At 45.7% G+C, this 17961-nt stretch overlaps 1 protein-coding gene across 2 annotated transcripts in view; it reads right to left on the bottom strand.

Annotated features, from left to right (window-relative positions):
* The window catches only part of LOC311016168 (NACHT, LRR and PYD domains-containing protein 3-like), a 128754-nt gene that overhangs the window by 69659 nt on the left and 41134 nt on the right, over window positions 1–17961 (bottom strand). The window lies entirely within an intron of this gene.

Below are 17961 nucleotides of genomic sequence, written 5' to 3'. Positions count from 1 at the left end.
CTAATATTTACAACCTCAAAATATTGTTCCAATGGTTATTGTTTATTTTATTTATTTATTTTTTGCACTACCTCAGACCTGAAACTTGTTATTTTAGCATTTTTTTTGTTAATAAAAATATTTCTTTTAAATTTTGGGGTCTTTTTTTCATCCTTGTGGTATCGAAAATGGTATCGAGTATCGAATATTTTCCTGAGTATCGGTATCGAGTTGAAAATTTTAATATCGTGACAACCCTAGCAGGAGGTCACGATGAAGGGTTCTCTGTGGACCTTCTCTGGTTTCAGGCTTCACGACATACACTGGAATGTCTCCACATTGTTTCAGGTCAAAATATATGTCTGATTCCCACTTGTCAGCTAGTTTATGTTTGCCCCTAAGAGGGACATTTCTGACTAAGACTCTGTCACCTTCTCTCAGAGTGGAATCAACAACACGCTTATCAAATCTATAGTCTTTGTTGCGATCTGCCGTTTTCTTCGCATTTTCTGAAGCAACTCTGTAGCTTGTTTCAAGATGGGATTTCAGGTTCTGGACGTACTGCGAATGCGATCCTGATTGGCGGTGGACTGGTAAGCCAAAGGTTAAATCGACTGGTAATCTAGGCTGTCGCCCAAACATTAACTCATAAGGGCTAAACCCGGTTACCTCATTTCTGGTACAATTATAGGCATGCACCAATGGCTTGACATAGTCACGCCAGTGACTCTTCTTCTGATTCTCGAGGGTTCCCAGCATGTTAAGGAGGGTCCTGTTGAAACGTTCAACGGGGTTTCCTCTTGGGTGATAGGGGGTGGTCCTTATTTTCTGAGTGCCAATAAGTTCACACAACTCTTTGATAGTGCGAGACTCAAAGTCGGGGCCTTGATCACTATGAAGCCTCTCAGGGATGCCATAATGGACGAGAAAGTTGTCCCATAAGCATTTAGCTACTGTTCGAGCTTTCTGGTTCGTGGTTGGTATAGCCACAGCATACTTTGTAAAGTGATCTGTGATGACTAGAATGTCTTTAGTGTTACTCAAGTCTGGTTCTACTGTGAGGAAATCCATACATACAAGCTCAAGTGGTCTTGTAGCTGTGATGTTAACAAGTGGTGCAGCTTTTTCAGGTAAGGATTTACGTCGTATACAACGGTTGCAAGTCTTGATTTTGTTTTCCACATCGGCGGACATCCTGGGCCAATAGAACCGTGTTCTGACAAGGTCTAAGGTACGTTCCACGCCCATGTGGCCGATGTCATCATGCAAACTCTTCAAGACCAGGGGTCTCAGTTCTTCTGGTAGTACCAGCTGGTAAGATACCTGTGCACCTTCTTGTCGTTTTCTGTATAGTATGCCATCCAATAGCACCAACCGGTTCCATTCCCTTAACATTAGACCTAGTTCAGGGAGCTCCTTTCTTGCAGATGGTGGAGGTTTCTCACCAGACTCCATCTGGCTGATAACTTCTCGAATACTGGCATCTGTTCTTTGTTTTTCCATTAACTCAGCAGCTGTGAGACTGGGAATGACGGATGAACCATCAAGCTGATCTTCATCCCTGAATCTTACTGGTATGGCTTTTGGGTGATGGGCGAGTGACATGACTAAAGTGGTGCTAGGCAATGTTGCTGCACACTCACCATCAATGTAATGGACTAGGTGTTTCTCACAGATGGCTTTGACTGTGCTCTCTGCCATCAGGTTTGAGTGTTCAGGTAGATGTCTTTGCGCAAACTGACTTATCCTTTCCATTTCCTTCTGTGATGTGAAGTCGTCAGTCAGTTGACTGTGTGGTCGTCTGGACAGTCCGTCTGCATCCTGGTTTTGTTTTCCTGCTCTGTATTGCAGTTGGAAGTCAAATGTTGATAAAGCAGCTAACCACCTATAGCTTGCAGCATCAAGCTTTGCAGTGGTCAAGATATAGGTCAGTGGATTGCTGTCAGTAACAGCGAGGAAGGGACTGCCATACAAATAGTCTTGGAATTTTTCTGTTACTGCCCATTTAAGGGCAAGGAATTCCAGTTTGTGGGCTGGATATCTAGCTTCACACTGTGATAAGCCACGGCTTGCATAAGCAATGACTCGTCTCTGTCCTTCTTGTTCCTGATACAGGGCAGCGCCAAACCCTACAGTGCTTGCATCAGTATGCAGGACGTAAGGTGACTTGTGATCAGCGAATCCAAGGACTGGAGCGGTTGTCAACTTGTCTATAATGGTTTCAAATGCTGTTTGGCATTCTGTTGTCCATCTGTCACCAAAGACATCTTTGGGATTGTGGTATTTCTTTGTATCTGCTTTGGAGTTACTGTGCTTTCGTAGCGGCGGGTATCCAGCAGTGAGTGCGTTGAGGGGTTTCAGAATCTGTGAGTAGTCTTTTATGAACCGGCAGTAATAACCGCAGAACCCCAAGAAGGTTCTTAGTTCTTTAAGATTGTTAGGTTTCGGCCAGGTTTTGAGGGCTGCAATCTTTTCAGGGTCTGTTTCAATACCTTTCTCAGACACAATGTGGCCCAAGTACTTAACAGATGTCTGAAAGAACTTACATTTGTCTGGAGACAATTTCAGACCGTACTCCCTCAATCTGTTGAGTACGTCTTATCTCATGTTCTTCCAGCGTTGGAGCGAAAACTATGAGATCGTCGATGAAGACGAGGGCTTGTTTCAAGTTCAATTCTCCCATGCAACGCTCCATGAGCCTTTGGAATGTGCTAGGGGCGTTAGTAATGCCTTGTGGCATCCTGTTAAACTAAAAAAAACCAAGTGGGCAAACAAACCCTGTTTTGTGTTTGTCTGACTCCTCCATCTCAATCTGGTAAAAACCAGACTTCAGATCCAGTACAGAGAACCACTTGGATCCATTAAATGCTGCAAAAGACTCCTCCAAGTTGGGCAAAGCATATGAGTCTTTCACTGTTTGTAGGTTGAGCTTTCTGTAGTCTATGCAGAGTCTGACATAGCCATTTTTCTTTCTGACGACTACAATTGGTGAAGAGAAGGGTGACTCTGATTCACGGATGATTTCCGCATCAAGGAGTTCTCTGAGGTGCTTGCGCACAGCTTCAATGTCCTGTGGGTGTATAGGTCTTGCCTTGTGTTTGAATGGCGTTTCATCATTGAGCTTTATGTGATGTTTTATTTTGTCAGTGCACCCAAAGTCGAGGTCATGCTGTGCGAATACATCTGGCATGGAGTTCAGTTTTTCAGTTATTCGTTCTTTCCATTCATTGGGTATTGGAGAGTTTCCAAAATCTAAGTCTTTCTTTGGTTTTTGGTCAGGTTTAGTTGGGTTGTCTGGATTGTCAGTGGGGATGTGATGAATACTTTGAATAGTGTTCACTTCGGCTATCAAACTCTTTGGAGAGATGGTGATATCATGGTCTGATTCGTTCTTGAGGACCACTGGTATGCAGCGAGGTAATTTAGATGGAAGGCCCGCTAAGCCATTTGTGACCATTATGCCACCTGGTAAGGGAGAGATACTTGGCTGTTCGACTACAACCCACTTTCCAGCGTCTGGTGTTCTGCAGTTGACCGTTCCTTCGACGACTTTGGTTTGACCAGGGCCAATAATCTCAGGGTCTTTTCTGAACAGCTTTACAACCCCAAGACTGGAGTTAGTTTTCTGCATCTGTCTCATTTCGAGGGTTTTGAGGACAACTCTGTATCCATAGGGCAATGATTGGAAGCACTGAGGTGTAGCATTAGAGTATAGCTCATATAGGACGTCTAGAGTGTTTGTGCCTATTAAGACTGATGATAAGGTTGAGCGCATGTCAGGCACAACCAAGGCTAAGGTGGGCACTTCGATGTCCAAGCCAAAGGAACTCTTGGGAAACTTGATTTTTACTTCAATATACCCCAAGTAGGGGACATCTTGGCCATTAGCAGCCTCCACTTCGAGTAGGTTGTTCAAAGGTTGAATAGGTAGGTGTGATAGATTCTGTTTGTAAAATGAATTTGGGATTGTTGTTACTTGTGAACCTGTGTCTAGCAAGCAATTACAGTCTTTGTCTGCTATGGTGACTTGCGAGGTCGTTTTAGCTCCAATGAGCCCCTTTGGTAGAGTTACTACTCGTTGTTTAGAGCGTGAGTATGCTAATGAGACACGCTGTTTCTTCTTGGGACACTTTGTCTGTGTTCCAGCCCCTATTTGCCCCTCAATAGTGGCTGATTTTAGTTTAACTGATGGGACGGTGAGGAGCCACCTTTCATCTCCCATTCCAATTGCTTCTCTCTAAGAAGTTTCCTTCGAGAGAGGGGTTGGGTTCAGATTCACAATGAGTCCTTATGTGTCCATCTTCACCACATCTGAAACAGTACCAGGGGTTTGGTCTGTTGTGGTTACTGTTTTCACCTTGGTTTCCAGGCTGTGCTTTTTGCAGTCTAGCACTGTCAGCTGAGGACTTGATCATGGCAGCTTTGGGATGTGCTTTCTTTGAATGAGCTCTGTTGTCTTTTTGTGTAAGCTGGGACTGCAATGCAGCTATCTGTCTTTTCAGGTCTTTTATTTCAGATTTGGACTCATCGTGTCTTTGTGGTGATGTGTCACAGGCTGTGTCCGAAATCATTCCCTACTCCCTACTCCCTATATAGGGTAGTTCTATGGAGGGCACTATATAGTGGACTCAAAGGCAAAATGAAAAAACACTTTCGGACACTACTCGGGGGATTTCTTTCGGCGCCATTGATGACGTTGTCCTGACGCATAATTAATACGTGTCAGATTCCGCCAACGCCTCTTAAGTCTCACGCAGAGAAATTACCAGGATAATTATTTTTTAATACATATTCGTTGCGAAAATTTACAAAACCAAAAGAACGAGTCCTCCAGCAATAAGGGGATTCCGTGGCCGTCTCATTTCTTGAGAAAAAAATAATTTTCAATAATGAGACGATCACTACATCGTCCTCACTGCTATTTTTATTTTCAACGATCCCGATCGGGTCCAGGTGGACTTCAGGACCAGGTTGCAGCACTACCGGCACCCCACATCTCCGCGATCCACCGGACCTGAACAGGCTACACTCCGTCCCCGATCCCAAACTCCTCGGCGATCGCTCGCCGCAATCTGTCCCTCATCTCTGCATCTTTATAGTTTGACTGTCATACAGCGCTTTGGTTTGAGTGACGGTTTTTGACGGACGAAGACCCCGCCGCCGCCTCTCGTCGGCCGGCCAGCCACCGCAGCCTGTTGCCGGCCACTGCAGCTTATCGCCGGCCGCCACGGCCACCGCCAACTGTCGCCGCCAACCGCCGCCTATCACCGGCCGCCGCGGCCACCACCGCCGCCGGCCACCGCCAACTGTCGCCGGACCCTGCCGCCGGCCGCCGCTCGCCCAAAGTCTCATATAAATATATATCGCGTTTTTTTTTTTTGTAAATAAAGGAAAACATCACACTTTGGCCGTTTGTGTCGTCTTGTTCTGCTCTGCAATATATATATTAAATATTAACATTTATTATTGTACGATTATTCATTTTATTATTATTATTCATTTCCTCCGCTTTTTCCTGCTCTCCTCTCATCCCTTCGCGATTTGTCTTTCAGCGCAATGCATGATGGTAAAATTTGCTCGGCTAGTGACCATCGGCTGTACACTACTTTTCACGATGCATTGTGGGAAACTTTGAGTGCACTATATAGGGAATAGTAATGCTCACTACACATTCGGACACCCCTACAAAATGGCGAACTCCCTATATAGTGCACTATATAGGGAGTAGGGAGTGATTTCGGACACAGCCACATTCTTCAACACACTGAGCAGAGACACCTTGGAAGTGTGAGGACACCTACTGTTTTGAGGTACCAAAATACTGCCTCATGCGACATTCTTTGGAGTTGCGTTTATCCTCTGTAGTGCGAAGTAGCAAAAGGAGTTCTGCAAAGGTAGGTGGACTGTGTTTCTTTTGTTCTAGTTTTAGGTCAGATATCAAGGCGTTTGTTGGTGACAGGTATAGGCAGACTGACAGGTCACGTGGTGTTGGGGCTACGTCAGTCAGGATCAGTGGTAAAAGTCAGCTGTTCACGCGCGGGTTGGGCTTGAATGAAATGTTTGAGATGAGAGGGGGTGGACGGGGGAAGTCCAACTTTGCTGACCGCACAATCTATTAACATTTAACGCACTTTAGCACCGATCACTTTAGGACTATGCTACTATGGAACGTTTTTAACTTCTCTAATCTCTAATAAAACCAACAAAACGCAGTACCCATTTTTAAGTGATTCTTTGAACAAGCAGCGCGTCTGGCAAAAACATTTTCCCGATCTAGCCTCTCGGTGACTAAATAAGTGGTTCAATAGTCGCCATACATTTGTCAGCAAAACTGTGACACAACCACATGGATTGGAGCCACGAAAGGACCCGACATGTCACAAATGGACGCGTGGAGCAACAAAGGAATGCATGATATGCAAACAATGTAAGGAGGACGCGCACAAACAAACGGACAACAAGGACGGACTGAAAGGATAGGCGCCGGCGGTAACATACCCGACCCGTTCCGTGACTGCTGTGATACATGATTGATTGGAACACTTTGATCTGGTCCCGCCGCTGAGTGGAAACTGTCTGTCATTGTGAATTGTGATATCACGCTGTGTTCGCGGCCCACCGGGCCAAGCTGTGTGTGTGACAAACTAACGTGCTCTGCCCTGTCTCTATGCTATCGCCGATAGCTGTGACTGTTTTATGTGGCTGCTTTGCTTTGGATTCTCTCATTGTGATCATTTACTTGTGCGTTCAAGATGAGTAGAACAAGTGTTGGTTCAGATGTTGGGAAACAGGACATGGGAAAGAGGAAAGTAATTCTAACTGAAAAGGCTTTTGCAAATAAAATTGAGTCCATACAAAAGGAACGAAAAAGGAAAGTGGATGAAATAAAGACTGTGGTAAGCTCTATGAAAGAGCTCATGAAAGATGGAAAACATGTTTCAGCTGTTAAAGGGAAACTTGATGGCTTGATGAAATTGTCTCACACCTCTAATGAACTACATGCTTCCTTAATGCCTCTCATTCCTCATGATGAACAAGAAAAACAAACCGGTTGGTTCTTAAAAATCATTAAACATAAAGATGATTTTATTGAGGATGTTAATGCATGGTTTTCTGTAACCAGACTCAGAGGATCCCCAAGCAGGCCTCTGCTGGTGGCTAATAGGTCAAATGAAAGCCCTCTGCTACATGAGGCTGCAGAAGAGGAAAATGGAGGTGTGGAAAATGTGGAAGTGACTGGGCCTCAGTCACATAATGTTCAGGATGATATTCAGCCAGATGACAGCATATCAAACTATAGCAGCCAGAATCATGGTTCAAAATCTATCAGGTCAAAAGTGTCCTCAACTGCATCTGCCCGTGTCAGAGCCGAAGCTGAAATGGCTGCTTTAATAGCTCGAAAAAGGTTGCTCGAACAAAAGCATGCTCTTGAGGAAGAGGAAGCCAAAATAAGGCATGCGCTGCAAGAGCTTCAACTTGAAACGGACATGGCCGCATCGGCGGCAAAGCTTAATGTTTTGAGAACCTCTGGGTCAGGGGTACGGAGTGTTGCTTCTCAGAAATTGGATGGAATGGAAGCCTACTTTGAAAGTGGCCTCAACTTTAATGCAGAGACCTTTGTACGGCAAAATGTTGGAGATGTTGGAAGAGGACAACCTGCAGAGTTAAGAGGCACAAGGCCGAAACAAAGGCAATGTGATGGAAACAAACATCTCCAGAGGACCTCAGCCCCCACACAGGCTCAGAGCACAGTCCCAAAGGCTACAGGAGCCCCACTGTCTCTGCATAGACACACACAATCTGCTTCCGGAAACATCAGCAGTGAACAGGACACCATGATGTCTATAATGCAAAAACAAAATGACATAACTTCGATGTTGGTGCATCAGCAATGCATTGCTTCACTACCTAAAAGAGACATCCAACTGTTTGACGGTGACCCTCTGCACTATCATGCCTTTATGCAGTCATTTTAGCAGACCATAGAACTGAGGACTGACGATGCTGTTGACCTCCTGCATTACCTGGAGCAATACACCAGGGGTCAGCCTAAACAGCAGTCAGAAGTTGTCAACACATGACTGATGGCATTGGATATGCTACAGCAAAGGCTTTACTCCAGGAACACTTTGGAAATGAGCACGTCATAGCATCCGCTTATATGGACAAGATCTTTGCATGGCCAGCAATAAAGTCGGAGGATGGAAAAGCTTTACAAGCATACAGCTTATTCTTGCGAGGATGTCACAATGCCATGAAAGATGTATACAACCTATCTGACTTGAACACGTCTGCAAACATGGTCTCTGTGATCAAGAAGCTGCCTTACAAGTTGAGAGACAAGTGGCGAGCGAAGGCATGCGACATTCAGGAAAAGCATCGGAAAAGAACTATGTTTGCTGATATCGTGACCTTTATTGAGCGTGAAGTTAGGATCACTACAGACCCTGTATTCGGAGACATACAAGATGCTCCAGTCATAGGGGCCTTCAAAGAAAGTGGTAGAGCTAAACCTGTGCCTCGTCCTAAGGCTAGAGGAAGCAGCTTTGCCACAACTTTCACTACTGTGGAAAGAGATGCTCATTGGGAGAACAGGGTTAAAGATGGACCCGAGAAGACCTGCCTTTTCTGCAAAAAAGGTAGACACACACTGGAGTCGTGTTTTCTATTGGAGAAGAAAGCTCACAGTGAGAAGATGGAGTTCCTGAAGAAAAATGGAGTTTGCTTCGGCTGCTTGTGCACTGGGCACATCAGCAAGGAGTGCAGGAAACGTCTGTCTTGCAAAACATGTGGCTCACGACACCCCAGCTTGCTCCATATCCACTCTAAAGAGAATGGAGATCCAGAGAAAGGCAGGAGCAACTCTGACAGAGCAGTGGACAGTGCTCTAGTCGAAGTCCAAACCGGTGGTCTTACTGGGGCCGGTGAGCAAGATTGTAAGCTTGCTATCGTGCCAGTCAAGGTTAAGTCCAGTAAAGGTCAAAGGTCAGTCGAAACCTACGCCTTTCTGGACCCAGGGAGTTCAGCGTCCTTCTGCACAATGGGTCTGATGGATAAGCTGGGACTCTCTGGGAGAAGAACAAGGATTCTTTTACGTACCATGGGCCAAGAGAAGGTGGTTGACAGTTGCATTGCATCGGACTTGGAGGTCGCTGGATTGGACAGTCACTGGTACTGTGAAATGCCGAAGATCTTCACACAACATCAAATGCCTGTTAACAGAGGTAACATCCCACGACAGCAAGATCTGGAAAGATGGCCACATCTGAAGCCTGTCTATCTGCCACAGATAGATGCAGACGTGGAGATGTTAATTGGCTTGAATGTTCCCAGAGCATTGGAACCACTGGAAGTCATCCGAAGTGTGGATGGAGGGCCATATGCGGTCAAAACAATGCTTGGATGGACTGTAAATGGACCCCTTGGAGGAGAGGGCAGTGACGATCCTGTGACTCAGTCTGCAGTTAGCATCAACAGGATCTCTGCTGTCACTCTTGACGAGCTCTGGAACCAACAATTCAAGACTGACTTCCCTGAAAACAGCCAGGATGAACTGCAAGGGCTGTCAAGGGAAGACTCTAAGTTCCTGGAAATGGCTAACGAGACTGTGGAACTGGTTGATGGCCATTATGTTGTTGGATTGCCGCTGAAGGACAAATCAATTACCATGCCCAACAATCGCAAAGTTGCAGAGCAACGTACTCTCAACCTCAAGGGGAGGTTTGGCAGGGATGCGGCATTCCAAAAAGACTATACTACATTTATGGACAACCTGATATCCAGTGGATATGCAGAGAGAGTGCCAGCTACAAGTCAGGAACGATGCGACGGCAAGGTTTGGTATATCCCTCATCACGGTGTATACCATCCCAAGAAAGGGAAGATCCGTATCGTCTTTGACTGCGCAGCATCATTTCAAGGCACATCACTAAATGCACATCTCTTGCAAGGACCTGACCTGACAAGCGCACTGGTGGGAGTCTTGACCAGGTTTAGGATGGAGCCCATTGTTCTGATGTCTGACATTGAGGCCATGTTCCATCAGGTTCGAGTGCCAGAGACAGATGCAGACCTACTTCGATTTCTGTGGTGGCCCAATGGGGACTTCAGTCAACAGATGGTGGAATACCGGATGGTGGTCCATTTGTTTGGCGCGACGTCATCACCAAGCTGTGCTAATTTCGCTCTCCGAAAGTGTGCTGAAGATAACAAACAGCTCTTTAACCAGAAAGTGTTTGACACCATCATGCACAGTTTCTATGTCGACGACTGCCTGGCTTCAATAGCCTCAGAGGATGAAGCCATAACCCTTTACCAGGATTTGGTAAAGCTCTGTGCCAAGGGAGGCTTTCATTCGACGAAGTGGCTGAGTAATAGTCGTCGTGTGCTGGCAGCAATACCGGAGGAGGAAAGAGCGAAGGACGTTAAAGACCTGGATCTGGACCACGACATCCTACCAGTTGAGAGGGCACTGGGAGTGCGTTGGTGTGTCCAGTATGACACCTTTAAGTTCAGTATAAGCTTTCAGGACAGACCGCTGACACGCAGAGGAATCCTTTCTACTGTCAGCTCTTTCTACGACCCTCTTGGAATCTTGTCCCCTGTGGTTTTCACAGCCAAGAGGATCATTCAAGACCTATGCCGGCAGGGGCTAGGATGGGACGATGTCATACCAACATCTGTAGCCCAGGAGTGGGTCAACTGGCTCGAGGAATTACACCTGTTGGAGGGCTTCAGCGTTGGACGATGTTTAAAACCGCCCAACTTTGGAGAAGCAACCAGCGCCCAGTTGCATCACTTTGCTGACGCAAGTGAGGAGGGATACGGTACCGTCACCTACCTGCTGTTGCACAATGACTGTTCTCAGATCCACGTTGCCTTCATAATGGGAAAATCCAGGGTGACACCTTTAAAGCCTGTGACGATCCCACGTATGGAGTTGATTGCGGCTGTGGTGGCAGCTCGCATGGACACGCTATGGAGGAAGGAGCTGAGACTGCAGCTGCAAGACAGCGTTTTCTGGTCAGACAGTACATCGGTGCTGAAATACATCAAGAACCAAACATCAAGGTTTCGCATCTTCGTAGCGAACAGAGTCACAGAGATCCTCAAAATGTCTGAAGTATCACAGTGGAGGTATGTGAGTACCGCACACAACCCTGCAGATCTTGCCTCCAGAGGCATGAGAGCGGAGCTGTTCCTCAAGAATGAGACATGGATATCTGGACCTTCATTTCTCATGCAGGAAGAGGAGACTTGGCCTGTTAACCCAGACAACTTGGGAGAACTTCCACCTGGGGACCCAGAGGTCAAGGTGTCGGCTGCCGTTGTCTCTGTGGAACAAGAGGAGGATGCTGTGCTGAGACTGATCAACCGCAGCTCATCTTGGAAACGTCTCACGAGAGTGATGGCATGGATCTTGAGACTCAGAACCTTACTTTGGAACAACAGGAAGAGGAGAGAAGTCACTGCATGTGATTCTCAGCCAGCATTGAACCTAACTAAACACAAAGATGTTCTTGACAAGGAGATTTGCCTCTCATTGGAGGAGATCAAAGGAGCTGAACTGGAGATAATCAAGATCTGTCAAAGAAGAAAGTTCTCTGAAGAGTTATCTTGCCTCCAAAAGGGAGAGTGTGTGAAAGGGAACAGTCACATTTACAGACTCAGTCCGATACTGGAAGAAGGTGTGTTGAGAGTCGGAGGCCGACTTAGTAAGGCTGCCATGCCCGAAGAGTCTAAACATCCAGCCATAATAGCAAAGGATCTCCACATCTCAGACCTCATCTTACGCCAGATACATCGAGAGGTGGGCCATGGCGGTAGGAACCATATGCTGTCAAGGCTGCGTCAGCAGTACTGGATTCCTGCTGCAGGCGTTGCCATAAGGCAGATCATTTCCAGATGTGTCATCTGTCGTCGGCTGCACGGAGCTGCAGGTCAGCAACAAATGGCAGACTTGCCTAGTGACAGAGTTTCGACTGGAGAACCTCCGTTCACTTATGTCGGAGTTTACTATTTTGGACCATTTGACATCAAGCGTGCCCGGAGTCTTGTGAAAAGATATGGAGTTATCTTCACATGTTTGACAATAAGAGCTGTACACATTGAAGTTGCCTCATCTTTGGACACAGATTCGTTCATCAATGCTTTAAGGCGCTTCATCGCAAGAAGAGGACAAATCAAAGAGCTGCGTTCTGATAATGGCACTAATTTCATTGGTGCAGAGCGTGAGCTGAGAAGAGCTGTTGAAGGATGGAATCTGGAGAAGATCAATGATGTGCTCTCATTGAAAGGAATCAAGTGGACGTTTAACCCTCCCACTGGATCACATCACGGCGGAGCATGGGAGAGGTTAATACGTTCCATCAGGAAGATTCTCAATTCCACTTTGAGGACCCAAAGTCTGAATGAGGAGGGACTCAATACAGTACTCTGTGAGGTGGAGTCAATTCTCAACAGTAGACCTCTCATGAAGGAATCCACAGATCCGAATGACTTGGAGGCTTTAACACCTAATCATCTTCTGCTGCTTAAAGTCAAGCCCAGCTTACCACCTGGTCTGTTTCTCAAGGAGGACAACTATGCACGCCGGAGATGGAAGCAGGTGCAATACATTTCGGACCTGTTCTGGAAAAGGTGGATTAAAGAGTATCTGCCACAACTACAGGAACGACAGAAATGGACAAAGATCAAGAGGAACTTTGTCCCCGGTGACATAGTGATCATAATGGACGATTCTGCACCTCGCAATTCCTGGATCATTGGGAGGATTACAGAGACAATGCCAGACAGGAACGGACTGGTGCGACAGGTCCGGATCAAGACCCGCACCAGCCTTCTCTGCAGACCTGTGACAAAGATCTGCCTTCTTCAGGAGTCAACGGAGTCGTGAAGGCTTCCCTTCTTTTCCATGGATTTGGATTATATTGACTTTTGCCTGACATGACCTTTTTTCGTGACTTTGGATTGTCTTTACTTTGGGGCGGGTTCGATTCAAGAAGGATGAAGACCTGCAATGGCCATATGAACTATGAACTCTCTCCTTGCGCACAAAAAATCGCAAAAAAAAGACAAACAAATGTGAAAAATAGAAAAAAAAAAGAAAATTGGAATTGTATTGTTTTTCTATTATGAATTTATGCGTTGGTAATTATTACTACTGTGTAATAACATGTAATAATTAGGGGCCGGAATGTTGGTGACAGGTATAGGCAGACTGACAGGTCACGTGGTGTTGGGGCTACGTCAGTCAGGATCAGTGATAAAAGTCAGCTGTTCACGCGCGGGTTGGGCTTGAATGAAATGTTTGAGATGAGAGGGGGTGGACGGGGGAAGTCCAACTTTGCTGACCACACAATCTATTAACATTTAACGCACTTTAGCACCGATCACTTTAGGACTATGCTACTATGGAACGTTTTTAACTTATCTCTAATAAAACCAACAAAACGCAGTACCCATTTTTAAGTGATTCTTTGAACAAGCAGCGCGTCTGGCAAAAACATATTTTCCCGATCTAGCCTCTCGGTGACTAAATAAGTGGTTCGATAGTCGCCATACAGCGTTGTCCCAGCAGCCTCTGCAAAATAGCTTCAGAAGCTGTCTGTCCATATCAGCTGAAGACTTTTCGCCGTAGTTTTGCAGTGTATTGAGAAACTTGGCATAGAGGTCGTCTCCATCCTCGACCGTGCCATAAGCAGAATCTAGAATGTGCAAATACATTGATGGGGATGACTGAGGCGTCAAGTGTTTTACTATGTCAACTGCAGGTGACAAAAGGCTCTCAAGTATTCTTCGTGACTTGTGTAGATCTGATTGTTGTGCATCTCTGAGCAAGAAGTCTAGGCTGGGTGAACCCTGCCTGAAACTTCCGGGAAATTTGGATTTCGCTCGGCAGTTTAGGCTGGACACCCTCAGGCTTACTTTCGCTGTTACATTGCCAGAATCTTTGGCTCCAATCAGAAACGGCCATTCTCTCCTGGCACGCTATTGGCCGGTGACGTGACGATGACGAAACATAAGCGACGCGAAGCAGCAGTTGTTGTCCGGAAAGTTGCTCTGATTGGTTGTAGGACTATCCAATTGCGTACGGAGTCATTTGAACGATGCCCATTGATCCCGCCTCTTGAGCAGTAGAAACAAAGCGCAGCTTCCCCAGACTAATGTTCAATCTTAAAAGATTGACCTTAGTATGGTGAAAACCAGACTACAAGAAGTCTGCATTAGAGCGCCATGTTTCATAATCCACTTCATTGTTTGGACGTGGACTACATCCAGAAAAGGGTCGGAGTCTTAGTGAAGCATGCGCTTGCGATGCAGATTCTTTGTGCTTTACTATATGCTCGACGACGACTTTCTGCATTTCTGATGGATAGAGATCCATAAAGTTCAGAGGGGGTTGTGTCTTTTCTTTGGGGGGTTGTTGAGAGGGTGCTGGATCAGGTTCAGGGATGTGAACATGTGGGGAAAGAGCACTGGGCTGAGGGCTCATCTGTGCTGCTGTATCAAGGATGTGATTTTGAGCTTCATCCAAGTTTGTTTCTGCACCTTCCTCTTGGTCCCCTGGGCCCTCATTTATAAAGCTTGCATACGCACAAAACAGGGCTGGAAACATGCGTACGCCACTTTCCACGCAAATGTTGTGATCTATAAAAACCAAACTTGACAGGAAAGTGTGCGTACCCGTAAGCAAACTCTGAGGCATGCGTACTGGTACGCACATTCTGGAGACTCGAAGGGAATCAGCAGTAAACGTGAGAAGAACTATATATTTTTGATGACTCGCACACATTTAATTACACTCCATATCATACGTTAGATCTGGGTTATCATGATGAACTCCAGCAATGTTTTTGACGCTTTTAATGAGTGATAGTTTATTTCATATTTACACCTTCTTTTAAAATCTGACTTGTATCTTAAATCGAAATAATTTTGAAATATTGAATCAGCGCCGTCACCGCAGGAGGAGGAGACGGCCCAAATGCATGTAATACAGTATACAATAAATACCTTCCATTAGATCACTGTAGAACACAGAATAACTAAATATTCTCCTTATTTATGTGCATATGTCATCAATGCACATACATAGCCTACAGCCATTAAGCCATCGTATACTTATTACACTTATCCTCGTTTTTAAACCACCAGAGCGCAGAGGAAATGCGCTATAATGAGTGGCACGCTCGTGCGCGCTCAGTCGTGAAGCGTGGAGAGCGCAAATGTATCGATGACCCCGAGCCACGGCCCCCTGCCCGACTGGAGGGGTATCAACAGGGCGCAAGAATCCGTGAGGATGTCATGCTGCGTTTGTAATATAAGGAAGACAACAATCAATGTTCATTGTAAACTTATTATTTTATTATTTTACCGGGCAATCGGTCTTCCGTACGCCACTTTTCCCACGTCCGCCCGCCCGTCGGACGGGGATTCGGCGCTGGGCTCTTCCCTCTTCGCTCACCGCTACTGAGGGAATCCTAGATAGTTTATTTTCCTCCGCTTAGTAATATGCTTAAATTCAGCGGGTTGTCTCGTCTGATCTGAGGTCGAATGTGGCCCCGACTCTGGGGAGAGGTGCGAGGGACGTGGCTCCCGGAGGAGGCTCACGGACTCTGGCATCGGGTACCCCGAGGCGGAGGAGGAGGGTCCGCCGACGTGACTCGCCGGCTCCCCTCAAAAATGAGCGTCATGCGCGAATGAAGCGAATGACGCGAATGAAGCGAATGAAGCGAAAGACGCGAATGACGCGAATAGTCCAAAATGATCAAGCGGCGCGATACACGCGTCTCACGCGATTGTATTCGCGTCTATCGCGTCCGGTGTGAACGCCACATAACGTTCAAACACAGCTCCCCACCGCATTTAAACAGCCTCTCCCTGCCCTGTTCAATTTTGCACATCAGATGGAGAAAAGATTTGTTTTAAAGAAACAGTCTGTTATTTTTATTTTTTAAATAAATATTTTAAATACTTGTATTTATATTTTTGAGCAGCATTCTAGCTCCAGTGCATGTTCCTACTGTTAAAAGCACAAAAGTAATAAACAACTAGCACATTTATATTTTGCATTTTGTTTTCTTACTGTACCGAAAATGAACCGAACCGTGACCTCAAAACCGAGGTACGTACCGAACCGCGATTTTTGTGTACCGTTACACCCCTACAATTCATGTTTCTTTTTGTTAAAAATCAAAATGCATTCCTGTTCCTCTGGATTTACAGTCAATATATGAGAAATATGCAGCCGTTTAGCTGCAACAAAGTTAAAACTCAACATGATGAACGATAAATTCAAATCATTTAAAAAAAAAAAAAAAAAGGCAATTCCTCACATTTTCAAGCAGTATTTTGCATGCCTGTAGCACATCCCTCCACTGGTACACCCCTGGCCACAATTCTTACAAACATGTGGTTTCTCTCCAGCATGCACCCTCATGTGATACCTATACATGTGGGGTTCTGAGTGAATTTGTTGCCACAGAAATCACAACTGAGGGAGAGTGTGAACTCTCGTGTGTAGAACGAGAAGGTGTTGTTTTTACGTGATCTTTATTCGGCGTTCCACAACATACACGAGACAACACAGCGCAGAACCGGAACTCCCGTTCCTCTAATAACAAGCAATAGAGAACATCACCATCTATTGATAAAATTACGGTACTACAACACTCCCACTTAATTTTACAAAGCATTTTAAGGCTTTAAATAATATTACAGAGCCGTACTCTTCTTCACAAAATAAACCTAAACAACAAAGGCTTTCCTTTTTCCTTTTTTTTCAAAATTGCCTTGCTTAGTGCTATTAAATAATTTGCAATTAAACTCTTGCCATCTGTCTTTAAACACAATTTTTTTCATTTACAGTCACTTTCTGGAACTCTTTTTCACATGCTTTTAGACTTGCTTTAACCAGGCAGCGTTCGGCGTTCACCTGTCAAGCACAAACCACTCTACAAATCCAATCTCAAACAGGGAAAAGTCCAATCTCTCCCCTGAAATACTCAAACTTCTGTTTAGTCAGTGGCTTGGTCAATATGTCCGCTTTCATGTCATTTGTTGGACAATATTGCAGTTCTATTTGTCCATTCTGCACACATTCACGGGTGTAGTGGTAGCGGATGTCTATGTGTTTAGTCCTGGAGTGGTTCACTGGATTCTTCGCGATTGCGATGGCTCCTTGGTTGTCCTCCAGGATCACTGTGGACGTAGCCTCCATTCCAAGATCACTCAGTTATCGTCTCAGCCAGATAGCTTCTTGAGCGGCTTGACTGAGTGCGAAGTATTCAGCTTCTGCTGTTGAAAGTGCAACTGTTACCTGTTTCTTGCTGAGCCAGCTCACCGCTCCTCCACTCAGTAGAAATATATTGCCTGTCGTAGAGTGACGGTCATCCTGATCACCAGCCTAGTCAGCATCTGAGAATCCGATCAAAGCTCCAGAGTCTGACTCCTCATACTTGAGAGCAACGTTCACTGTCCCTTTCAAGTATGGAAATATCCTCTTCACAGCAGTCAGATGTGCAGCATCGGGATTCGCGTTGAACTTTGACACAGCACTCACTGCTTGAGCTATGTCTGGTCATGTGGCCATTGCTGCATACAGCAGACTTCCTACCATTGACTGATAGGCAGGTTGGTGCACAGACTTACTGACACCATCACTTTTCCTCAACTTGACGTTAGCATCAGCAGGAGTTGCTACAGGATTTGCACTATCCATTCCATACTTCTGAAGTATGGCTTCAATGTAATGCTTCTGATGAAGAAAGACACGGTTCTTTTCTTTGTCTTGGACCACAGAGATGCCAAGAATATGGGACAGCTCACCCATGTCTTTCATCTTGTAGCGCTCCTTGAGAGCCATTTTCAGCTCGTTCATGCTCTCAGTCGACTCCGTTATCAGAATGAGATCATCAACGTAAACAGCGAGTATCTCAATCTCTTGTCTTGATCTCACAAACACACAGGGGTCTGATGTGC

This window comes from Eutrigla gurnardus (assembly GCF_963514095.1).
Source record: "Eutrigla gurnardus genome assembly, chromosome: 7".
Lineage (NCBI taxonomy): Eukaryota > Metazoa > Chordata > Actinopteri > Perciformes > Triglidae > Eutrigla > Eutrigla gurnardus.
The sequence above is the reverse complement of the archived record's forward strand: the minus strand, read 5'-3'. Positions and strand labels throughout refer to the sequence as shown.